Here is a 26,379-nt window from a genome sequence, read left to right on the forward strand (position 1 = left end):
GGGTGCCACTCAAGGCCGTAACCAATTCGGGTTATAGCTTCTCGGCCTTTTGGCTAAGATCAAGTGTAGTTTCGGAGGACGCTACCTTGGTCGGTACTGGAAGGTGCCTGGGATTGCACGTCTGCCGGCCTTGAGGAAGTGTGTGCGCCTTCTGGTGACACATAGCCCTCTTGTGCCTGGACGGTTCCCAGGCAACGGGAGGCGATCACCTTTGTTATTTTGAAGTCCTACTGATAAACAGAAAAAAAAAAAATTTAAATCTGTTCTTATCAGTTTAATATCTGATACGTCCCCTCTCTGGGGACCATATATTAAATGGATTTTTAGAACAAGGAGATGGAAAAAATCTTGCTCTGTCCACTGCACGCATTGACCTGGTATTGCAGTACCTCCAGGACCGGTGCACCCCTTCTTAACCCAGTTTCCAAAAGCAGAACTCAATTCACCTGATTCAAATGAGCCCCATTAGTGAATTGAAAGAAAGCAAAAACTTTATATGCACCTCAATTTGGCCAATTCACTTTTCACACTTTCACCCTTTTTTTTATCTTTCACACCTTTTACTTGCTTTATTGATGCAAAAAGCTGTGCCAAATAGCAAACTCATCTCCACTCAACTTGACCAACTCTGCTATGTCCCGTGCAGTATCTTATTCTCAGTCTTATCTAGATCATTTGCAATTGAATAGAATAGATCCCTTTTGGCTACTTATGACTGTGTAAAATATGTAGTTTTACTGGGCTGGGATGAGAGAATCCATTGAAGCATGGTGTAGGGATTGTGGTTCCTGTGTGCTAAGAAGAGAGGCTGGCACCAGCCAGAAAGCCCCATTGCAGCCAATAATCACTTAATAACTTTTTCAACTTGTCATCATATGGGAGGCCCCGTTGTTGGTAGACTTGCACCTTCTCAGTGAATGGCCGGTGAAATGCAGGCAACTCGATCTCTTCGAGGTCATCATCCTCTGGCCCCTCTTCCGACAGGTGGGGCATCCGGGAGAGTGCATTGGCATTGACGTTGGTACGGCCGGCCCAGTACTTGATGGTGAAATCGTAGTTGGCTAACCTGGTCACCCACCGCTGCTCCAACGCGCCCAGCTTGGCCGTATCTAGATGGGTCAGCAGGTTATTGTCTGTGTACGCGGTGAACTTGGCTGCTGCCAGGTAATGGCGGAACCGCTCGGTGATAGCCCACACCAGTGCCAAGAGCTCAAGCTTGAAGGAGATGTAGTTCTCAGGGTTCCTCTCAGTCGGTCGGAGTTTTCGGCTAGCATAAGCTATTACCTTTTCCCTTCTGTCTTGGACCTGGGATAGAACAGCCCCCAAGCCCACATTGCTGGCGTCGGTGTAGAGGATGAATGGGCGGCTGTAGTCAGGGTACGCTAGGATTTCCTCTCCGGTCAGGGCTGTTCTCAGCTGGCGGAAGGATTCCTCATGCTTTTCTTCCCACACCAATGGGGCTACTAGGGATCTACCACCCTTGGTCTGTCCTACGAGGAGGTCTTGCATGGGGGCAGCCATCTTTGTGTACCCCTTAATGAAGCGACGGTAATATCCCACCAGGCCCAGAAACTGCCTCACTTCCCTCACTGTGGTCGGTCTCGGCCAGTCTTGGATGGCGGTGATCTTCTCGGGGTTGGGGGCGACACCTTCCGCACCAACCACATGTCCTAGGTACTGCACTCTGGGTTTCAGCAGATGACACTTTGAGGGCTTCAACTTCATCCCATACTTGGCAAGGGACGCGAACACCTCGGCTAGGTGCTCCAGGTGGGCTTCATACGTCTGTGAGTACACAATCACATCATCCAAGTACAGCAAAACGGTCCCATAGGCAGTCTTCTCTCGGTCTTCCGGTGCCACGGCCACCTGCCAGTACCCGCTGGTGAGGTCAAGGGTGGAGAAGTAGTTAGCGGTTCTCAGCGAGGCCAGGGACTCTTTGATGCGGGGCAGAGGGTAAGCATCCTTATGCGTTATCTGGTTAATCTTCCGGTAATCCACACACATCCGCATGGTGCCATCCTTCTTCTTAACCAGCACCAACGGAGCGGCCAAGGGACTACAGCTGTCCCTAATAACCCCTGCCTCCTTCATGTTCCTCAACATGTCTTTGGCGCATTGGTAGTGCGCAGGGGGAATAGGCCTGTATCTCTCTTTAATAGGGGAGTGTGTACCGGTAGGGATGTGGTGTTGAACCCCTTTAATCTGCCCAAAATCTAGAGGGTGCTTGCTAAAAACCCGCTCATACTCCTGTACCACCCGGTATACCCCTTCCTTGTGGTGTATGGGGGTATCATCAGTGCCGACATGTAGCTCTCGATACCACTCGCCTAACTCCCCCAGGGATGAGTGGGAACCGGCAGCAGGCGGTGTGACCGGGGGAACGGCTTCATGGATCGTGTGGGGATCTAGAGTGAGCAATTTGGCAAGGGTAGCGTACCGGGTGGTGCATGAATGCACACATATTGGTTTTATAATCTTATTGTATTACTTTATATTCTTATTTCACTTGTGCATATCTCCACCATAATCCTGGCTAAGAAATATAGCTTTTTTTGGGGTACACAGGTAGTAAGGTCTTCTTTCTATTTCTTTAGGGGTGATATAGCCTGGTGGAACTCTAGACCTCTAACATTATATATGCACCCTTTTTCTTTATGGTTCTTGGACACCTTATAACATTCTTCCATACATATATATCTTTCTCATAAATTATAAATAATTAGGCATTTTTATATATTTTATTTACATTTTCATAAATAACTTTTTACAAAGCATGGGGGACATTCTCACATACATATAATTTTCATGTACGCATTCTGAAAATTTACGCATAAACCGTACACACTCCTTTTTGTAACAATTTCTATAACTCATTCGCTGAACTCTCATCCCGGATATTCATTCTTACACCGAATTTCCTGTTATAACACAACATTCATGATTTTTATTCAATTTATTTTTATTTTTTAGGTTTATTAGTAGTGATGAGCGAGTACTAAAAAGCTCGGGTGCTCGAAGCTCGGGCCGAGCCTCCCAAGATACTCGTGTACTCGGCCCGAGCACCGAGCCCAATGTTATCCTATGGGAGACCCGAGTATTTTTGTGAAATGACCACCGGCAGCATGTAGAAACCCTAAAAATGGCACAAAAGTCTCCGAAGAGTGCTCAAATGACATGGCAACAGCATGGGGAAGACCCCTTGAAGCATTTATCACTCAAAAGTCACAGCTGTGAATAATTTTGTCCGCGTTTTACGCCATTTTTACGGACTCACCAGAAAACCTTCCAAAATGACACCAAAATGATTTTTCATAGCGGAAATGTTAAGGGCACATACCCAATAGTGAGATAAAGCTAATGTATGTTACTTTTTGAGATCAATACATGAAAGATTTTACGTAAAACATTGTGTGGCACTCCGATGTCCCTGAGAAGAGACGTACATAAAGGCCTCTGAGTCTAATGTGCCCATTTTGAGGAACTGAGTCTTTGTAGTATTTTCCTTTGCCAGGGCAGTCCAAAATTGTGAGGTTCACCAATGCCCCTGCATACAGACGTGCATGATGGCCTGTAAACCTGAAGTGCCCATTGTAAGGAAGTGGGTCTATTGTAGTATAACCCTTAGGCAGGGCAGCCAAAAATTGGGAGGCTCCACGTTGTCCCTGGATAGAGACGTGCATGAGGGCCTCAAAACATTAAGTGTCCAGTGTCAGGAAGTGGGTGTATTATAGTATAGCCCTTAGGCAGGGCAGCCAAAAATTGGGAGGCTCCACGTTGTCCCTGGATAGAGATGTGCATGAGGGCCTGTAAACCTGAAGTGCCCATTGGAAGGAAGTGGGTCTTTTGTAGTATAGCCCTTTGGCAGGGCAGCCAAAAATTGGGAGGCTCCACGTTGTCCCTGGATAGAGACGTGCATGAGGGCCTGTAAACCTGAAGTGCCCATTGGAAGGAAGTGGGTCTTTTGTAGTATAGCCCTTTGGCAGGGCAGCCAATAATTGGGAGGCTCCACGTTGTCCCTGGATAGAGACATGCATGAGGGCCTCAAAACATTAAGTGTCCATTGTCAGGAAGTGGGTGTATTATAGTATAGCCCTTAGGCAGGGCAGCCAAAAATTGGGAGGCTCCACGTTGTCCCTGGATAGAGACGTGCATGAGGGCCTGTAAACCTGAAGTGCCCATTGGAAGGAAGTGGGTCTTTTGTAGTATAGCCCTTTGGCAGGGCAGCCAAAAATTGGGAGGCTCCACGTTGTCCCTGGATAGAGACGTGCATGAGGGCCTCAAAACATTAAGTGTCCATTGTCAGGAAGTGGGTGTATTATAGTATAGCCCTTTGGCAGGGCAGCCAAAAATTGGGAGGCTCCACGTTGTCCCTGGATAGAGACGTGCATGAGGGCCTCAAAACATTAAGTGTCCATTGTCAGGAAGTGGGTGTATTATAGTATAGCCCTTAGGCAGGGCAGCCAAAAATTGGGAGGCTCCACGTTGTCCCTGGATAGAGACGTGCATGAGGGCCTCAAAACATTAAGTGTCCATTGTCAGGAAGTGGGTCTTTTGTAGTATAGCCCTTTGGCAGGGCAGCCAAAAATTGGGAGGCTCCACGTTACAACGACAGGAGACCCGCTCCTTTGCAATGGGAACAATGTTTTGAGGCCCTCATGCACGTCTCTATGCAGGGACAACGTGGAGCCTCCCGATTTTTGGCTGCCCTGCCAAAGGGCTATACTATAATACACCCACTTCCTGACAATGGACACTTAATGTTTTGAGGCCCTCATGCACGTCTCTATCCAGGGACAACGTGGAGCCTCCCAATTTTTGGCTGCCCTGCCAAAGGGCTATACTACAAAAGACCCACTTCCTGACAATGGACACTTAATGTTTTGAGGCCCTCATGCACGTCTTTATCCAGGGACAACGTGGGGCCTCCCAATTTTTGGCTGCCCTGCCTAAGGGCTATACTATAATACACCCACTTCCTGACAATGGACACTTAATGTTTTGAGGCCCTCATGCACGTCTCTATCCAGGGACAACGTGGAGCCTCCCAATTTTTGGCTGCCCTGCCAAAGGGCTATACTACAAATGACCCACTTCCTGACAATGGACACTTAATGTTTTGAGGCCCTCATGCACGTCTCTATCCAGGGACAACGTGGAGCCTCCCAATTTTTGGCTGCACTGCCTAAGGGCTATACTATAATACACCCACTTCCTGACAATGGACACTTAATGTTTTGAGGCCCTCATGCACGTCTCTATCCAGGGACAACGTGGAGCCTCCCAATTTTTGGCTGCCCTGCCAAAGGGCTATACTACAAAAGACCCACTTCCTTCCAATGGGCACTTCAGGTTTACAGGCCCTCATGCACGTCTCTATCCAGGGACAACGTGGAGCCTCCCAATTTTTGGCTGCCCTGCCAAAGGGCTATACTACAAAAGACCCACTTCCTTCCAATGGGCACTTCAGGTTTACAGGCCCTCATGCACGTCTCTATCCAGGGACAACGTGGAGCCTCCCAATTTTTGGCTGCCCTGCCTAAGGGCTATACTATAATACACCCACTTCCTGACAATGGACACTTAATGTTTTGAGGCCCTCATGCATGTCTCTATCCAGGGACAACGTGGAGCCTCCCAATTTTTAGCTGCCCTGCCAAAGGGCTATACTACAAAAGACCCACTTCCTTCCAATGGGCACTTCAGGTTTACAGGCCCTCATGCACGTCTCTATCCAGGGACAACGTGGAGCCTCCCAATTTTTGGCTGCCCTGCCAAAGGGCTATACTACAAAAGACCCACTTCCTTCCAATGGGCACTTCAGGTTTACAGGCCCTCATGCACGTCTCTATCCAGGGACAACGTGGAGCCTCCCAATTTTTGGCTGCCCTGCCTAAAGGCTATACTATAATACACCCACTTCCTGACACTGGACACTTAATGTTTTGAGGCCCTCATGCACGTCTCTATCCAGGGACAACGTGGAGCCTCCCAATTTTTGGCTGCCCTGCCTAAGGGCTATACTACAATAGACCCACTTCCTTACAATGGGCACTTCAGGTTTACAGGCCTTCATGCACGTCTGTATGCAGGGGCATTGGTGAACCTCACAATTTTGGACTGCCCTGGCAAAGGAAAATACTACAAAGACTCAGTTCCTCAAAATGGGCACATTAGACTCAGAGGCCTTTATGTACGTCTCTTCTCAGGGACATCGGAGTGCCACACAATGTTTTACGTAAAATCTTTCATGTATTGATCTCAAAAAGTAACATACATTAGCTCTATCTCACTATTGGGTATGTGCCCTTAACATTTCCGCTATGAAAAATCATTTTGGTGTCATTTTGGAAGGTTTTCTGGTGAGTCCGTAAAAATGGCGTAAAACGCGGACAAAATTATTCACAGCTGTGACTTTTGAGTGATAAATGCTTCAAGGGGTCTTCCCCATGCTGTTGCCATGTCATTTGAGCACTCTTCGGAGACTTTTGTGCCATTTTTAGGGTTTCTACATGCTGCCGGTGGTCATTTCACAAAAATACTCGGGTCTCCCATAGGATAACATTGGGCTCGGTGCTCGGGCCGAGTACACGAGTATCTTGGGAGGCTCGGCCCGAGCTTCGAGCACCCGAGCTTTTTAGTACTCGCTCATCACTACTAATAAACCTAAAAAATAAAAATAAATTGAATAAAAATCATGAATGTTGTGTTATAACAGGAAATTCGGTGTAAGAATGAATATCCGGGATGAGAGTTCAGCGAATGAGTTATAGAAATTGTTACAAAAAGGAGTGTGTACGGTTTATGCGTAAATTTTCAGAATGCGTACATGAAAATTATATGTATGTGAGAATGTCCCCCCATGCTTTGTAAAAAGTTATTTATGAAAATGTAAATAAAATATATAAAAATGCCTAATTATTTATAATTTATGAGAAAGATATATATGTATGGAAGAATGTTATAAGGTGTCCAAGAACCATAAAGAAAAAGGGTGCATATATAATGTTAGAGGTCTAGAGTTCCACCAGGCTATATCACCCCTAAAGAAATAGAAAGAAGACCTTACTACCTGTGTACCCCAAAAAAAGCTATATTTCTTAGCCAGGATTATGGTGGAGATATGCACAAGTGAAATAAGAATATAAAGTAATACAATAAGATTATAAAACCAATATGTGTGCATTCATGCACCACCCGGTACGCTACCCTTGCCAAATTGCTCACTCTAGATCCCCACACGATCCATGAAGCCGTTCCCCCGGTCACACCGCCTGCTGCCGGTTCCCACTCATCCCTGGGGGAGTTAGGCGAGTGGTATCGAGAGCTACATGTCGGCACTGATGATACCCCCATACACCACAAGGAAGGGGTATACCGGGTGGTACAGGAGTATGAGCGGGTTTTTAGCAAGCACCCTCTAGATTTTGGGCAGATTAAAGGGGTTCAACACCACATCCCTACCGGTACACACTCCCCTATTAAAGAGAGATACAGGCCTATTCCCCCTGCGCACTACCAATGCGCCAAAGACATGTTGAGGAACATGAAGGAGGCAGGGGTTATTAGGGACAGCTGTAGTCCCTGGGCCGCTCCGTTGGTGCTGGTTAAGAAGAAGGATGGCACCATGCGGATGTGTGTGGATTACCGGAAGATTAACCAGATAACGCATAAGGATGCTTACCCTCTGCCCCGCATCAAAGAGTCCCTGGCCTCGCTGAGAACCGCTAACTACTTCTCCACCCTTGACCTCACCAGCGGGTACTGGCAGGTGGCCGTGGCACCGGAAGACCGAGAGAAGACTGCCTATGGGACCGTTTTGCTGTACTTGGATGATGTGATTGTGTACTCACAGACGTATGAAGCCCACCTGGAGTACCTAGCCGAGGTGTTCGCGTCCCTTGCCAAGTATGGGATGAAGTTGAAGCCCTCAAAGTGTCATCTGCTGAAACCCAGAGTGCAGTACCTAGGACATGTGGTTGGTGCGGAAGGTGTCGCCCCCAACCCCGAGAAGATCACCGCCATCCAAGACTGGCCGAGACCGACCACAGTGAGGGAAGTGAGGCAGTTTCTGGGCCTGGTGGGATATTACCGTCGCTTCATTAAGGGGTACACAAAGATGGCTGCCCCCATGCAAGACCTCCTCGTAGGACAGACCAAGGGTGGTAGATCCCTAGTAGCCCCATTGGTGTGGGAAGAAAAGCATGAGGAATCCTTCCGCCAGCTGAGAACAGCCCTGACCGGAGAGGAAATCCTAGCGTACCCTGACTACAGCCGCCCATTCATCCTCTACACCGACGCCAGCAATGTGGGCTTGGGGGCTGTTCTATCCCAGGTCCAAGACAGAAGGGAAAAGGTAATAGCTTATGCTAGCCGAAAACTCCGACCGACTGAGAGGAACCCTGAGAACTACATCTCCTTCAAGCTTGAGCTCTTGGCACTGGTGTGGGCTATCACCGAGCGGTTCCGCCATTACCTGGCAGCAGCCAAGTTCACCGCGTACACAGACAATAACCTGCTGACCCATCTAGATACGGCCAAGCTGGGCGCGTTGGAGCAGCGGTGGGTGACCAGGTTAGCCAACTACGATTTCACCATCAAGTACCGGGCCGGCCGTACCAACGTCAATGCCAATGCACTCTCCCGGATGCCCCACCTGTCGGAAGAGGGGCCAGAGGATGATGACCTCGAAGAGATCGAGTTGCCTGCATTTCACCGGCCATTCACTGAGAAGGTGCACGTCTACCAACAACGGGTGAACCTGGATCCGCTGCCCCGACAGGACTGGCAGGAAGCTCAGGACCAGGCACCTGCTGTCCGCCTGGTCAAGACTCTAGTGGAACAGGGTTCTGCTGGGATAGACCCTGCTGCCCCTGCCGAAGCCCAACGTCTGTGGCAAGAACGGACCCGGCTATACCTACACCAGGGGAAGTTGTATCGCGAGCTGATTAATCCAAAGACTCACGAGAAGATCCGCCAGCTGGTTATTCCCCAGGCTAACGTGCCCACCGTCCTGCAAGCATACCATGATGGTGCAGTGCACTTCGGGTGGAAGAAGCTAGAGATGTTGTTAAGAGAGCGGTTCTATTGGAGTGGAATGCGGGAATCTGTGGAGGCCTGGTGCCGAGAATGTGGCCCTTGCGCATTGAGAAGGAAGGACGAGGCCAGCCAGAAGGCACCCCTACACCCGATCATTACACACCAACCGCTGGAGCTGGTTGCCCTTGACCATGTAAAGCTCACCCCCAGCCGAAGTGGGTACACCTACGCTCTGACCATCGTAGACCACTACTCGAGGTTCCTGGTGGTTGTCCCAGTTAAGGACTTAACCGGCCGCACCGCTGCTAAGGCTTTCCAGGCTTATTTCTGTTGACCGCATTGGTACCCGGAGAGGGTGCTTACCGACCAGGGTCCGGCCTTTGAAGCAGAGGTATTCCAGGAATTCTGCCAGTTGTACGGCTGCAAGAAAATCCGGACCACGCCTTACCACGCCCAAACCAATGGCATTTGTGAAAAGATGAACCACTTGGTCCTGGGCCTCCTCAAGACGTTACCACTGGAAGAGCAGAACCTGTGGCTGGAGAAGCTACCTGACCTGGTCGATATGTACAACAACATCCCTTCCAGCTCTACGAAATGCACTCCAGCATACCTGATGAGAGCTCGTCCCGGCCGGCTACCAGTGGATCTGGAAATGGGCTTGGAAGCTTCAGAAGCACTCCTGTCGACAGCTGAATGGGACACTCGGCGGAGGACACAGTACCGACAGGTCCAGGAGTATGTTGAAAAGAACTTGTGCCGGAGTCGGGGACAACAGGAGCAGTGCTTCAACAAGAAGGCGCCTGCCGGTTCCTTCCAACCTGGGGATGTAGTGCTGAAGCGGAAAAGAAGGGCCCACAAGCTGGATGATCAATGGGAAAAAACCCCGTATGTAGTCCAGCCCACAGGATGGGAGAATGGGAAGGCCTACCAGATCAGCCGTGACCAGGGGGGGACTTTGGCCACGGTTTCCCGAGACCACCTGAAGAAGTGCCCACCAGCATTGAGAGTAGCGGATGAGGCTCCAGTTCCCAGTCCAGTGGAGAAGGAAAAAGAGGTAATCCACACCATGATGGGTGATTTTCCAGCAGACTGGCCTACACAGAACGGTGCGGTGATCCTTCCAGTGATACTGTTCCCACAACCCGTGGATGAAGAAATGATGGAAACGGTTAACCGCGAGCCAGTGCCCAGGGATGTACCTGTACCCAGCTCCCCTACGCCTCCGCCTGCCCCACATGATAGCAGGGAGGAGGAACTGACTGTTCCCTCTGCCCCACTGCCTGTCACCACTGACACCGGACCCCGAAGGTCCACTCGCCCCAACCTAGGTAGACCCCCACTTAGGTACAGGGAAACTACTCTTTAAAAGGGGGGGGCTTTATGTGTTGAGTGTACCAGTTTGAAAGTTTTAAATGATAAGTAAAGATGATCAACCAAAGAAGTTTACCTGATTGAACCGTGATTAAACCGGCCGTTGCCGGCAACTGTTGTCCCCGTAGGGACTGTGCAACCATTGCGTAAGGAACTGCTTACGGACAAGCCCGAGAACTTGCAGGGCAACCACAAACTTAGTGCAATGTAAATAAAAATGTTTGTTGGCTTGACACCGTTACCGCCTCCGGAGAGGCTGATTTGGGAGGATGGGCCTGGAGGAAAGGGATGGCCTAGGCCCGCCACTACCGTAACCGGTGGCGATCCTCCGGGGGTTCAGGGGTCCCCTTGGACGTGGGCCCCCTGAAAGAGACAGAACCCGCTCGGGCAACTTGGTGCTGGACTGGGGTCAAGGGGTGCTGCCCGCTTCTTAGGGGCAGCATCAGGGCCAGGTTGTTTGGGTGGGAGAAGAGCGGAAGCTGTACCGTTGTAAAATGTTTATGATGCTTTTACATGTTTTACCGTTTTATTCTTTTTCAGTTGTGAAAATAAAACCGGTGATGGACGGGCAGCCCGCGGACGGTCTGCATTTTACTATAGGGGAATGTGGCGCCCTGGACAAGCCAGGTCGTCACAGGTACTACACCAACACACTCTACACTCCGGCTAGGCACACCGAAGCTAAACACAAATCCCAGTTGCCTTCCTCCAGGGGCTGATGTCCACACCAGGGGGTGGGCCAGGCGGTTGATCCCACCCACCGAGGAGTTCACAGTCCTGGAGGCGGGAAAAGGAGTCAGATTAGAGATCAGTTTTGGAGTTAGAGAAGTGAAGAGGAGAGGAGACTGACCGTGTCCGGGTGTGTGGCCCGGGCACTCAGCAAGGTTGGCAGACGGTGGTGACCTTCTGCAGGAGAGGCTGATTGGAGTGAACCGTACGGACCGGGGATGGGCGGTGGCCCGCCGGTACCAGATCGGGGAGTGAAGAGAAGCCAGCACCATCCGGCAGGGCCTACGGACCCCGACCAGGCTAGGAGTCGCCGTAAAACCGGTCAAATCCGTTAGCGACAGGAACCTCCAGGGTTTCCCAGCAGTCAAGACCCGATTGAAGGCAACAGCTCACACCGTAGAGGGAAGCACAGTCACCGCCAAGGCTACAGTTCCCAGGGCCAGAGCCTGCGGGCAAAAGGGGCTCCCTCAGCATCCATCCAAGCTGGGGAGCGGGTTACCGGTGGGAAGCCCGCTAGATTTTGGGGGAATAAAAGGGGTCCAACACCACATCCCCACAGGTGCACACCCACCCATCAAAGAGAGCTATAAGCCAATACCACCTTCACATTGCCAGTGTACCAAGGACATGTTGAGCAACATGAAGGCGGCTGGGGTTATCCGTGACAGTTGTAGCCTTTGGGCAGCTCTGTTGATCCTGTTAAAAAAGAAGGACGGCACCACTCCCCGTATTGAGGAATCGCTAGCTGCATTGAGAACTGCAAATTATTTTTCTACCCTTGATCTCACTAGTCACTATTGGCAAGTGTCCGTTGCTGAGGCAGACCGGGAGAAGACCGCCTTCGCCACCCCTATGGGTCTCTGCGAGTTCAAAAGCATGCCCTTCGAGCTGTGCAATGCACCAGGAACCTTCCAGAGGCTGATGGAATGCTGCTTGGGACAAGATTTTAGGGTGTATAAAAAGGGAGATTAGATCCCGTGATCCCAACGTATTGTTACACCTCTATAAATCACTTGTAAGGCTACATCTGGAATATGGGAACCAGTTTTGGGCTCCACATTTTAATAAGGACATTCAGAAGTTAGAGTCAGTTCAAAGGTGGGCAACTAGACTACTACAAGGAATGGAAGGCCTCCCATATGATGACAAGTTGAAAAAGTTATTAAGTGATTATTGGCTGCAATGGGGCTTTCTGGCTGGTGCCAGCCTCTCTTCTTAGCACACAGGAACCACAATCCCTACACCATGCTTCAATGGATTCTCTCATCCCAGCCCAGTAAAACTACATATTTTACACAGTCATAAGCAGCCAAAAGGGATCTATTCTATTCAATTGCAAATGATCTAGATAAGACTGAGAATAAGATACTGCACGGGACATAGCAGAGTTGGTCAAGTTGAGTGGAGATGAGTTTGCTATTTGGCACAGCTTTTTGCATCAATAAAGCAAGTAAAAGGTGTGAAAGATAAAAAAAAGGGTGAAAGTGTGAAAAGTGAATTGGCCAAATTGAGGTGCATATAAAGTTTTTGCTTTCTTTCAATTCACTAATGGGGCTCATTTGAATCAGGTGAATTGAGTTCTGCTTTTGGAAACTGGGTTAAGAAGGGGTGCACCGGTCCTGGAGGTACTGCAATACCAGGTCAATGCGTGCAGTGGACAGAGCAAGATTTTTTCCATCTCCTTGTTCTAAAAATCCATTTAATATATGGTCCCCAGAGAGGGGACGTATCAGATATTAAACTGATAAGAACAGATTTAATTTTTTTTTTTTTCTGTTTATCAGTAGGACTTCAAAATAACAAAGGTGATCGCCTCCCGTTGCCTGGGAACCGTCCAGGCACAAGAGGGCTATGTGTCACCAGAAGGCGCACACACTTCCTCAAGGCCGGCAGACGTGCAATCCCAGGCACCTTCCAGTACCGACCAAGGTAGCGTCCTCCGAAACTACACTTGATCTTAGCCAAAAGGCCGAGAAGCTATAACCCGAATTGGTTACGGCCTTGAGTGGCACCCTGGCCTATACCGGACACATCTTAGGGAGAGGGAGACAAACCCACGCCTACAGAAGACATTTTGTCACCCAAGCCAACCCTTGAAAAGGCTGTTTTGCAGAGCAAAAACAAGAAGAATGGTGCTTTTTGCACCCACTGCAATGAATCTGAATAACTCCTCCTTTTGGACACAAGCACCTCCCCTCCCCCTTGCAGTCTTTCCAATTCATGATACAAAAAGACGGACGGACAGGACAGGACAGGACAGGCTGCCTGACTTTCCGTCACTGCCACCCTTTGCCATCCTTGCCCGTAGAAAGCCCTTTCATCATCCCCAAACCCTAATCTTTTCCCTTCCCTTCCCAGATGCGTCTCACTCCCTTTCATTAGGAAGTGAGCGCAGCCTTTTCTCCGTTCTGCACATGCGCGACGTTAAACACAAATGCGCAGGCGTGCGTTCCATTACCCTCACTGCATTCCACTCCCATACAGGAAGTGGGCGCAGCTATTACTACGGTCGCACATAAAAGAACCCACGGCCACCACTGCACATAGCTGACTCCACCACAGGACACCCACTTCTACACCAACGCAGGTAAGACAGGATCGGCACCTCTATGCTCCCGTTACAATCAGGCTCAGTCACCATGTGATAACGCTCTCAACTCTTTAGTTGCAGGCTCCCCTTGCTTCACCTCCACTGGCTGTGCTGCCATTTCCTCTCCCACCTGGAAGGTATACTTTATTCCACTATTTTCCTGTTTCTCTCTTCCCCCGTTTCCCATAACCTACTTTTATCTGCATTTGTGGGGTATCTATATGCTATTTACATCATAGTTTTATTCATTAATATGGAAGGGAAGAGTGCCCATGAGAGTGTTGAACTGCGGAGAGCAAGAGATTAAGCTGCTCCGATTTGCCACCATTGATAAGCTGTTCTCAGTAGATACACATGCTATCCAAACAGCAGCATCCACCATTGCTTCAGCCCACCCATTCAGTGACAGCTCACCAAGTCAGCCAGAGGAGTGGTGTAAGGAATTACACGTAGGCACTGACTCCACACCTTCACATCACAAGAAGGGGGTCTACAGGCTAGTGCAAGAATACGAGCAAGTCTTCAGCAAACATCCGCTAGACTTTTGAAGAATAAAAGGGGTCAAACACTACATCCCCACAAGTGCACACCCACCCATCAAAGAGAGATATAAGCCAAAACTACCTGCACATTACCAGTGTACCAAGGACATGTTGAGCAACATGAAGGAGGCTGGGGTTATCCGTGACAGTTGTAGCCTCTGGGCAGCTCCGTTGGTCCTGTTAAAGAAGAAGGACAGCACCACTCCCCTGTATTGAGGAATAGCTAGCTGCATTGAGAACTGCAAATTATTTTTCTACCCTTGATCTCACTAGTCGCTATTGGCAAGTGTCCGTTGCTGAGGCAGACCGGGAGAAGACCGCCTTTGCCACCCCGATGGGTCTCTGCGAGTTCAAAAGCATGCCCTTCGAGCTGTGCAATTTGCCAGGAACCTTCCAGAGGCTGATGGAATGCTGCTTGGGACACCGAAACTTTGAAACGGTACTGCTATACCTTTATGATGTTATTGTTTATTCTAAAGCAAACAAGATTTTAGGGTGTATAAAAAGGGAGATTAGATCCGGTGATCCCAACGTATTGTTACCCCTCTATAAATCACTTGTAAGGCCACATCTGGAATATGGGGTAAAGTCCTGAGCAGGTTGATAACCATTGGTTTGAGCATGGTAGGGTGTAGTGCGCATCTTCCTGCATCGGTAAAAGCTGCAGAAGTCCTTGAAGATTTCCGCTTCAAAGGCTGTGCCTTGATCTGTGAGGACTCTCTCTGAGTAGCCATGAGGTCTGCATAAGTGTGCTTGGAAGACCTTCGCTGCAGTATGGGCCATTAGATCTTTGACTTGTACCACAACCATAAATCTCGAGTAGTTGTCTACCATCGTAAGTGCATACGTGAGCTCGCCTCGATATTCTGCAACAAAACTCCCTTTTTCGATTTCAGTTTCAGCAAACACTCCTCTTCCTGTAGAAAATATTTATCATTACCTAAGACAGTCATTCTAATGCATGACAATATTAAGGCAATTTAGTTAAAACTTGTTTTAACTCACCTTTAAGGGGATTGATGTATTTCATGGTCAATCCAGGTTTGTCAGTGATGGCACTGACATAATGTATGGCGTCTTTTTCGGGCGTTATCCTTTGCCTTTTCATTGTGAAAATCCAGTTGCCTATATCAAAGCAAATTCTACTACTTGTAAAGTATGCAGAAAATGAAATGTAGAACATATAACATCAACTGCTTAGGAACGCATCATAGGTTAGTACTTAAAAGGATATTGTCATGTTCTAGTCATAATGCAAGCTGGACATTTTTCATGTTACCCTGTAATCGCCGGCCTGTTCTAATGCTCACAAGCCAAGATATAGGCTCAGCTGCTAAGGCTTCCCTCTGCCTTCTGAATGAAACTTGAATATGTCTGGGTCACTGTGTATATAGCAGGTGCTCAGAAAAAATAAGAGTCAATTCAATAGAAATAGCTCTGGCACACTATAGTGATCAATAACGTAAGAAAAGAACTCTTGGAATGCTGAAAATTCTTTATTTGTGCAAAAGGATAATTCATCCAACGTTTCGACCTTGTTTTTAGGTCTTTATCAAGGATAAAGTTATCTAAGATCATAAAGGGTTACAAAACCATATAAACACGTAATTAGTACATAGTACAACATAACAGTACAATATATTGCTACTTGAGAGTACAATGGGTCAAATGACCATGATGCACATACAAAAAATTTTTCCAAAGCCATAGTGAAAACATTTGTACTGAGGAAAGAAAATTTCCACATGACCTATCTGGAGAAACATTCTGGATCAAACAACCAAAAATAGTCAAGCAGGTAAATACACACCTATATGGATAACAGGATGATATGTGTTCAATTGTATAGCGTCATTGCCATTAAGGTACAAATGGAAAACTTGCAATCCTATATAGTGAAGGAAATGAACACATATCATATCAAAGAACACAGGAACATGGGTGTGAGAAAAACCTCAATGTTTATACTTTGTTCTTTATAATGGTGTGAACATGTATATGTCTCAGTACCTTATGCACTTGAGAATTCTAGTGAGTAGATCATGAAAGCCTATTTCAGAACTGGAATCGGTAAATAATTGTAGGTGGAATCTAAATGAAAAGATGGTACAAGTGTTATCATGACACGTGGGCTATAACACAATGGACCGTGTGACAAAGAAGAAAGGAGAGAAAGAAGAGGAAGAAAATGCAACTACCTGTAACATTACGTGATAGTCACTGGTAAGTATCACTTGACAATTCAAGTGAAAAAGGATTCCTTTATTAAAGGGTTCTCAGTCGCCTCAGGATCATGAAATACTAGGGTAAATGATATGAGAATGGGTAAGAAGCACCACTAAAGGAAATATGAGATGCAGGACATATATCTATAAACCCCTGAACTACATGATAGAAATAAAAAGAAGAAAAAAGAAAAAAAAGAAGAAAGAAGAAGAACACATAGAATGCGGAAAGAGAATGGGTACAACTACCTGAGTTACTGCAGGGAGGCCCCTGGTTGGTATTGTGAGGGTTAGTGGAATTCCTTCACTGAAGGGTTCTCAGTTGCCTCAGGTTCGTGAAAAATGCTATAGACAAATAATGCCCGGAGAAAAGGGGTTCATATACAGCGAATAATGGTAATACAAGGTACATGTGTCACATGTAATAGTATATATATATATATTGTACTAAGCTCTACACCAGAAATAGAAAGTAGTCCCTCTGCCTTCTGTCTAGGTGCCCTGAGTTATGTCCTGTAAACTGTCACAGGGACCCAGACACACATGTGTAGTAGGGGAATATCCCTGCTGAGATGCCAGTGCTAGAGCACTCGTTTGCTGTGGAGTTGAACGCTATGTGAGCAGTTCTTACCTTCAATGAGCAGAAGTCTCTTTTTTCAGATTTCAATATCTCTGTGGGTATCTGGCAGAAATATGGAATACTCTTTACTGCTAAGACCCTGTACACCACTCCCACTAAAGGGGGCTTTACACGCTGCGACATCGCTAATGCGGAGTCGTTGGGGTCACGGAATTTGTGACGCACATCCGGCCGCATTAGCGATGTTGCTGCGTGTGACACCGATGAGCGATTTTGCATCGCTGCAAAAACGTGCAAAATCGCTCATCGGTGACATGGGTCTCCATTCTCGATTATCGTTACTGCAGCAGTAACGATGTAGTTCGTCGCTCCTGCGGCAGCACACATCGCTCCGTGTGACACCGCAGAAACGAGGAACCTCTCCTTACCTGCCTCCCAGCCGCTAGGAGGAAGGAAGGAGGTGGGCGGGATGTTCCGGCCACTCATCTCCGCCCCTCCGCTGCTATTGGGCGGTCGCTCAGTGACGTCGCTGTGACGCCGCACGGACCGCCTCCTTAGAAAGGAGGCGGTTCGCCGGTCACAGCGACGTCGCCGGGCAGGTAAGTATGTGTGACGGGTCTGGTCGGTGTTGTGCAGCATGGGCAGCGATTTGCCCGTGTCGCGCAACAGATGGGGGCGGGTATCCACACTAGCGATATCGGGACCGATATCGCAGTGTGTAAAGTAGCCTTTAATAAACTGTGTAAAGGATTTTAAGTAAAAATCCACAATAAACCAGCGCTAGATGGGTTTTTATAATTTTATTAATAGACCACAAATAAAAATTTTTTTGCTATCCTTGTTTCAAGACAGAGTATTTGATAATATACAATACACTGATTATTACTAAAACCAAGGACCACATAAAACAAGGACCACATAAAGTAAAAAATGAAAGTAATGAGAATAAAATTCTTTTGTATAACCAATTAACTTCGAGGTGATACAATATTCACATTGATTTAGTTTTACCAGTCTAATGTAATGCCCCGGCCGGTGGCATATATTTTGTTTGGTTAATAATTTAGACTTATACAATGAAAGATGTACTATACCACCCCTGGCTAACTTACAAGTTTTAAGTTGTACAATATAAGTTTGCGACGTTATATTCGCCCCCAGGGCCTGGGGGAATAAACCTCACAACAACTTGACCGCAAAAAACACCCCGGATTTCTCCGTTGATTAGGCTGGAACCGCTATGTACAGGATTGACCTGTTAGACTTCCAGAGCGGACGTTTTGAGGCCAGTGGCCGCGACTAGTGCTGGCTCTGGGGGAGATGTATGGTTACCGACATCCCTCTTTACAGAGCCTTTATAACACTTCACAAGGCCACAAACCAGCCGGTCCCGTATTCTCCCAAATGTACTTTCGAAATCAAGCAGTACGAAGCCACTGAAAGCACCAAGATGTTGGCTGCGGACAACAATAAGATCAGCGGTAACTACTCAGCCTCTCCAGCGGGCAGTCCAGACCGTATCCAGTGTCAGCTGACTGATTCCACACAGGAGGAAGTTGCTTGGCAGGTTAGCACCACACAAGGCTCCGATCCGCTTCCAAACGAGCAATGCAGAACCGCTGGAGGTACCAATGTATCCTGGTTGCAGACAAAGGAAATGTCAGCGGTAACCTCTCAACCTCTCCAGCAGGCAATCCGTACCGTGTCCAGTGGAAGCCGGTTGATTCCACACGAGGGAGAGATTACTTGGCAGGTTATCACCGCACAGGTGAGGTAGGCAAAAACAGAGTCCTGATCCGACGCGCGTTTCGGGGGCGTGTAACGGCCCCCTTCCTCAAGGATAACTCAGCTGTTGCCTAGAGCACTATTTATGCATATATTTAATTGGTTATAATTTGCATAAAATTAAACAATGTTTAAATTCAACCAACATTCAATGACCACTACATATATCAATTTGTGAAAGACCGTTCATAATAGCCATATAATATAATTATGTGCAAAGGTTTTTCTAAAGGTTTTTCTAAAAAGACCTATATATAGCCTTGCTTGTATCATCATATACTGGGAAGACAATGTGTATATATGCATATGCTTTTTTTCAACAATAAATTTAACAAAAGGACATCATAAAGGTGTAATATAAATTTGCTATAATATGAAAAGCCCCTTATATCTACATCAACCTTGGGCAAGTGAAGCACCAATTTTAATATATATTATGCATATATACACATATATCTCCATGACAATCGCTTTTTTTTTTTTTTTTTTTTCCTTCTCTCCGTATTATTATCAGTACCTATTACTCCTCTACCTATAAAAATATAAATTAATTAAAAGCAAACAGTTTTATATCATTATTGAGTCCATATGGTTTCAAGGTGTTCAATTCAAAAATCCATTGGCTTTCTGCTCGTGACATTTTTTTAATGAAATCGCCACCTCTCCAATCCTTAGTTATTTTTTGTACGCCCCATACTTGGGATCCTTTAAAGGACCCTCCATGTTTTAACACATAATGTCTGGATAGGGGGTGCTTAGTACATTTATTTTTAACACTTCTAATGTGCTCACCCACCCTTTTCCATAGGGGTCTAATAGTTCTCCCAATGTATTTTTTCTGACAGGGACATTGAATGCAATATACTACTCCCTTTGATTGACATGTAATAAATTCTCTAATCATGACTTCTGACTGCCCCTGTAAGAAGGATTTCCGTGAAATATTTTTTGTATTCTTACATACTATACAGCTTTTGCATGGAAAAAAACCTTTCAGGCCAAATAATCCTCCCTTATTAGGTGCTGTAAGATTACGTATGGTGGGTGCCACTAAATTGCCAATATTGTTTGCCTTCCTATATATGAATATAACGTCGCAAACTTATATTGTACAACTTAAAACTTGTAAGTTAGCAAGGGGTGGTATAGTACATCTTTCATTGTATAAGTCTAAATTATTAACCAAACAAAATATATGCCACCGGCCGGGGCATTACATTAGACTGGTAAAACTAAATCAATGTGAATATTGTATCACCTCGAAGTTAATTGGTTATACAAAAGAATTTTATTCTCATTACTTTCATTTTTTATTTTATGTGGTCCTTGTTTTATGTGGTCCTTGGTTTTAGTAATAATCAGTGTATTGTATATTATCAAATACTCTGTCTTGAAACAAGGATAGCAAAAAATTTTTTATTTGTGGTCTATTAATAAAATTATAAAAACCCATCTAGCGCTGGTTTATTGTGGATTTTTACTTAAAATCCTTTACACAGTTTATTAAAGGCTACTTTACACACTGCGATATTGGTCCCGATATCGCTAGTGTGGATACCCGCCCCCATCTGTTGCGCGACACGGGCAAATCGCTGCCCATGCTGCACAACACCGACCAGACCCGTCACACATACTTACCTGCCCGGCGACGTCGCTGTGACCGGCGAACCGCCTCCTTTCTAAGGGGGCGGTCCGTGCGGCGTCACAGCGACGTCACTGAGCGACCGCCCAATAGCAGCGGAGGGGCGGAGATGAGTGGCCGGAACATCCCGCCCACCTCCTTCCTTCCTCATAGCGGCTGGGAGGCAGGTAAGGAGAGGTTCCTCGTTTCTGCGGTGTCACACGGAGCGATGTGTGCTGCCGCAGGAGCGACGAACTACATCGTTACTGCTGCAGTAACGATAATCGAGAATGGAGACCCATGTCACCGATGAGCGATTTTGCACGTTTTTGCAGCGATGCAAAATCGCTCATCGGTGTCACACGCAGCAACATCGCTAATGCGGCCGGATGTGCGTCACAAATTCCGTGACCCCAACGACTCCGCATTAGCGATGTCGCAGCGTGTAAAGCCCCCTTTAGTGGGAGTGGTGTACAGGGTCTTAGCAGTAAAGAGTATTCCATATTTCTGCCAGATACCCACAGAGATATTGAAATCTGAAAAAAGAGACTTCTGCTCATTGAAGGTAAGAACTGCTCACATAGCGTTCAACTCCACAGCAAACGAGTGCTCTAGCACTGGCATCTCAGCAGGGATATTCCCCTACTACACATGTGTGTCTGGGTCCCTGTGACAGTTTACAGGACATAACTCAGGGCACCTAGACAGAAGGCAGAGGGACTACTTTCTATTTCTGGTGTAGAGCTTAGTACAATATATATATATATATACTATTACATGTGACACATGTACCTTGTATTACCATTATTCGCTGTATATGAACCCCTTTTCTCCGGGCATTATTTGTCTATAGCATTTTTCACGAACCTGAGGCAACTGAGAACCCTTCAGTGAAGGAATTCCACTAACCCTCACAATACCAACCAGGGGCCTCCCTGCAGTAACTCAGGTAGTTGTACCCATTCTCTTTCCGCATTCTATGTGTTCTTCTTCTTTCTTCTTTTTTTTCTTTTTTCTTCTTTTTATTTCTATCATGTAGTTCAGGGGTTTATAGATATATGTCCTGCATCTCATATTTCCTTTAGTGGTGCTTCTTACCCATTCTCATATCATTTACCCTAGTATTTCATGATCCTGAGGCGACTGAGAACCCTTTAATAAAGGAATCCTTTTTCACTTGAATTGTCAAGTGATACTTACCAGTGACTATCACGTAATGTTACAGGTAGTTGCATTTTCTTCCTCTTCTTTCTCTCCTTTCTTCTTTGTCACACGGTCCATTGTGTTATAGCCCACGTGTCATGATAACACTTGTACCATCTTTTCATTTAGATTCCACCTACAATTATTTACCGATTCCAGTTCTGAAATAGGCTTTCATGATCTACTCACTAGAATTCTCAAGTGCATAAGGTACTGAGACATATACATGTTCACACCATTATAAAGAACAAAGTATAAACATTGAGGTTTTTCTCACACCCATGTTCCTGTGTTCTTTGATATGATATGTGTTCATTTCCTTCACTATATAGGATTGCAAGTTTTCCATTTGTACCTTAATGGCAATGACGCTATACAATTGAACACATATCATCCTGTTATCCATATAGGTGTGTATTTACCTGCTTGACTATTTTTGGTTGTTTGATCCAGAATGTTTCTCCAGATAGGTCATGTGGAAATTTTCTTTCCTCAGTACAAATGTTTTCACTATGGCTTTGGAAAAATTTTTTGTATGTGCATCATGGTCATTTGACCCATTGTACTCTCAAGTAGCAATATATTGTACTGTTATGTTGTACTATGTACTAATTACGTGTTTATATGGTTTTGTAACCCTTTATGATCTTAGATAACAGATAACTTTATCCTTGATAAAGACCTAAAAACAAGGTCGAAACGTTGGATGAATTATCCTTTTGCACAAATAAAGAATTTTCAGCATTCCAAGAGTTCTTTTCTTACGTTATTGATCACTATAGTGTGCCAGAGCTATTTCTATTGAATTGACTCTTATTTTTTCTGAGCACCTGCTATATATACAGTGACCCAGACATATTCAAGTTTCATTCAGAAGGCAGAGGGAAGCCTTAGCAGCTGAGCCTATATCTTGGCTTGTGAGCATTAGAACAGGCCGGCGATTACAGGGTAACATGAAAAATGTCCAGCTTGCATTATGACTAGAACATGACAATATCCTTTTAAGTACTAACCTATGATGCGTTCCTAAGCAGTTGATGTTATATGTTCTACATTTCATTTTCTGCATACTTTACAAGTAGTAGAATTTGCTTTGATATAGGCAACTGGATTTTCACAATGAAAAGGCAAAGGATAACGCCCGAAAAAGACGCCATACATTATGTCAGTGCCATCACTGACAAACCTGGATTGACCATGAAATACATCAATCCCCTTAAAGGTGAGTTAAAACAAGTTTTAACTAAATTGCCTTAATATTGTCATGCATTAGAATGACTGTCTTAGGTAATGATAAATATTTTCTACAGGAAGAGGAGTGTTTGCTGAAACTGAAATCGAAAAAGGGAGTTTTGTTGCAGAATATCGAGGCGAGCTCACGTATGCACTTACGATGGTAGACAACTACTCGAGATTTATGGTTGTGGTACAAGTCAAAGATCTAATGGCCCATACTGCAGCGAAGGTCTTCCAAGCACACTTATGCAGACCTCATGGCTACTCAGAGAGAGTCCTCACAGATCAAGGCACAGCCTTTGAAGCGGAAATCTTCAAGGACTTCTGCAGCTTTTACCGATGCAGGAAGATGCGCACTACACCCTACCATGCTCAAACCAATGGTTATCAACCTGCTCAGGACTTTACCCCATATTCCAGATGTGGCCTTACAAGTGATTTATAGAGGGGTAACAATACGTTGGGATCACCGGATCTAATCTCCCTTTTTATACACCCTAAAATCTTGTTTGCTTTAGAATAAACAATAACATCATAAAGGTATAGCAGTACCGTTTCAAAGTTTCGGTGTCCCAAGCAGCATTCCATCAGCCTCTGGAAGGTTCCTGGCAAATTGCACAGCTCGAAGGGCATGCTTTTGAACTCGCAGAGACCCATCGGGGTGGCAAAGGCGGTCTTCTCCCGGTCTGCCTCAGCAACGGACACTTGCCAATAGCGACTAGTGAGATCAAGGGTAGAAAAATAATTTGCAGTTCTCAATGCAGCTAGCTATTCCTCAATACAGGGGAGTGGTGCTGTCCTTCTTCTTTAACAGGACCAACGGAGCTGCCCAGAGGCTACAACTGTCACGGATAACCCCAGCCTCCTTCATGTTGCTCAACATGTCCTTGGTACACTGGTAATGTGCAGGTAGTTTTGGCTTATATCTCTCTTTGATGGGTGGGTGTGCACTTGTGGGGATGTAGTGTTTGACCCCTTTTATTCTTCAAAAGTCTAGCGGATGTTTGCTGAAGACTTGCTCGTATTCTTGCACTAGCCTGTAGACCCCCTTCTTGTGATGTGAAGGTGTGGAGTCAGTGCCTACGTGTAATTCCTTACACCACTCCTCTGGCTGACTTGGTGAGCTGTCACTGAATGGGTGGGCTGAAGCAATGGTGGATGCTGCTGTTTGGATAGCATGTGTATCTACTGAGAACAGCTTATCAATGGTGGCAAATCGGAGCAGCTTAATCTCTTGCTCTCCGCAGTTCAACACTCTCATGGGCACTCTTCCCTTCCATATTAATGAATAAAACTATGATGTAAATAGCATATAGATACCCCACAAATGCAGATAAAAGTAGGTTATGGGAAAAGGGGGAATAGAGAAACAGGAAAATAGTGGAATAAAGTATACCTTCCAGGTGGGAGAGGAAATGGCAGCACAGCCAGTGGAGGTGAAGCAAGGGGAGCCTGCAACTAAAGAGTTGAGAGCGTTATCACATGGTGACTGAGCCTGATTGTAACGGGAGCATAGAGGTGCCGATCCTGTCTTACCTGCGTTGGTGTAGAAGTGGGTGTCCTGTGGTGGAGTCAGCTATGTGCAGTGGTGGCCGTGGGTTCTTTTATGTGCGACCGTAGTAATAGCTGCGCCCACTTCCTGTATGGGAGTGGAATGCAGTGAGGGTAATGGAACGCACGCCTGCGCATTTGTGTTTAACGTCGCGCATGTGCAGAACGGAGAAAAGGCTGCGCTCACTTCCTAATAAAAGGGAGTGAGACGCATCTGGGAAGGGAAGGGAAAAGATTAGGGTTTGGGGATGATGAAAGGGCTTTCTACGGGCAAGGATGGCAAAGGGTGGCAGTGACGGAAAGTCAGGCAGCCTGTCCTGTCCTGTCCGTCCGTCTTTTTGTATCATGAATTGGAAAGACTGCAAGGGGGAGGGGAGGTGCTTGTGTCCAAAAGGAGGAGTTATTCAGATTCATTGCAGTGGGCGGCGGCTGCAAAAAGCACCATTCTTCTTGTTTTTGCTCTGCAAAACAGCCTTTTCAAGGGTTGGCTTGGGTGACAAAATGTCTTCTGTAGGCGTGGGTTTGTCTCCCTCTCCCTAAGATGTGTCCGGTATAGGCCAGGGTGCCACTCAAGGCCGTAACCAATTCGGGTTATAGCTTCTCGGCCTTTTGGCTAAGATCAAGTGTAGTTTCGGAGGACGCTACCTTGGTCGGTACTGGAAGGTGCCTGGGATTGCACGTCTGCCGGCCTTGAGGAAGTGTGTGCGCCTTCTGGTGACACATAGCCCTCTCGTGCCTGGACGGTTCCCAGGCAACGGGAGGCGATCACCTTTGTTATTTTGAAGTCCTACTGATAAACAGAAAAAAAAAAAAATTAAATCTGTTCTTATCAGTTTAATATCTGATACGTCCCATCTCTGGGGACCATATATTAAATGGATTTTTAGAACAAGGAGATGGAAAAAATCTTGCTCTGTCCACTCCACGCATTGACCTGGTATTGCAGTACCTCCAGGACCGGTGCACCCCTTCTTAACCCAGTTTCCAAAAGCAGAGCTCAATTCACCTGATTCAAATGAGCCCCATTAGTGAATTGAAAGAAAGCAAAAACTTTATATGCACCTCAATTTGGCCAATTCACTTTTCACACTTTCACCCTTTTTTTATCTTTCACACCTTTTACTTGCTTTATTGATGCAAAAAGCTGTGCCAAATAGCAAACTCATCTCCACTCAACTTGACCAACTCTGCTATGTCCCGTGCAGTATCTTATTCTCAGTCTTATCTAGATCATTTGCAATTGAATAGAATAGATCCCTTTTGGCTGCTTATGACTGTGTAAAATATGTAGTTTTACTGGGCTGGGATGAGAGAATCCATTGAAGCATGGTGTAGGGATTGTGGTTCCTGTGTGCTAAGAAGAGAGGCTGGCACCAGCCAGAAAGCCCCATTGCAGCCAATAATCACTTAATAACTTTTTCAACTTGTCATCATATGGGAGGCCTTCCATTCCTTGTAGTAGTCTAGTTGCCCACCTTTGAACTGACTCTAACTTCTGAATGTCCTTTTTAAAATGTGGAGCCCAAAACTGGTTCCCATATTCCAGATGTAGCCTTACAAGTGATTTATAGAGGTGTAACAATACGTTGGGATCACGGGATCTAATCTCCCTTTTTATACACCCTAAAATCTTGTCCCAAGCAGCATTCCATCAGCCTCTGGAAGGTTCCTGGCGCATTGCACAGCTCGAAGGGCATGCTTTTGAACTCGCAGAGACCCATAGGGGTGGCGAAGGCGGTCTTCTCCCGGTCTGCCTCAGCAACGGACACTTGCCAATAGTGACTAGTGAGATCAAGGGTAGAAAAATAATTTGCAGTTCTCAATGCAGCTAGCGATTCCTCAATACGGGGAGTGGTGCCGTCCTTCTTTTTTAATAGGATCAACAGAGCTGCCCAAAGGCTACA

General features: G+C 46.3%; 3 pseudogenes; 2 read left to right on the top strand and 1 right to left on the bottom strand.

The window, feature by feature from the left end:
* The first annotated feature begins 204 nt into the window (after positions 1–204).
* Positions 205–411, top strand: LOC142260777 (U2 spliceosomal RNA; annotated as a pseudogene).
* Positions 412–12,745: 12,334 nt separating this feature from the next.
* LOC142260776 (U2 spliceosomal RNA) lies at positions 12,746–12,952 on the bottom strand (annotated as a pseudogene).
* Positions 12,953–25,239: 12,287 nt separating this feature from the next.
* Positions 25,240–25,446, top strand: LOC142260778 (U2 spliceosomal RNA; annotated as a pseudogene).
* The last annotated feature ends 933 nt before the right edge of the window (positions 25,447–26,379 follow it).

Source organism: Anomaloglossus baeobatrachus, unplaced genomic scaffold (assembly GCF_048569485.1).
Source record: "Anomaloglossus baeobatrachus isolate aAnoBae1 unplaced genomic scaffold, aAnoBae1.hap1 Scaffold_180, whole genome shotgun sequence".
Taxonomy (NCBI): Eukaryota; Metazoa; Chordata; class Amphibia; order Anura; family Aromobatidae; genus Anomaloglossus; species Anomaloglossus baeobatrachus.